Source organism: Triticum aestivum, chromosome 6A, assembly GCF_018294505.1.
Source record: "Triticum aestivum cultivar Chinese Spring chromosome 6A, IWGSC CS RefSeq v2.1, whole genome shotgun sequence".
NCBI lineage: Eukaryota > Viridiplantae > Streptophyta > Magnoliopsida > Poales > Poaceae > Triticum > Triticum aestivum.
Window position 1 is genome coordinate 541411541 of NC_057809.1, and position 313 is coordinate 541411853.

Here is a 313-nt window from a genome sequence, read left to right on the forward strand (position 1 = left end):
GATCTTGCCGGGAGCCGGTGTCAAGAACGACGAAGTTCTTTGCCATAAGCCTTTCCGGCAACGATCTTGCCGGGAGCCGGTGTCAAGAACGACGACGTTCTTCGCCATAAGCCTTCTTGGCAACAAGCTTGCCGGAAGCCGGCATCGAGAACGTCAAAGTTCTCTGCCAAAGATAAAAGCCTTCCTGGCAACAAGCTTGCCGGAAGCCGACATCGAGAACGTCAAAGTTCTCTGCCGAAGATAAAAGCCTTCCCGGCAACAAGCTTGCCGGAAGCCGGCATCGAGAACATCAAAGTTCTCTACCGAAGATAAA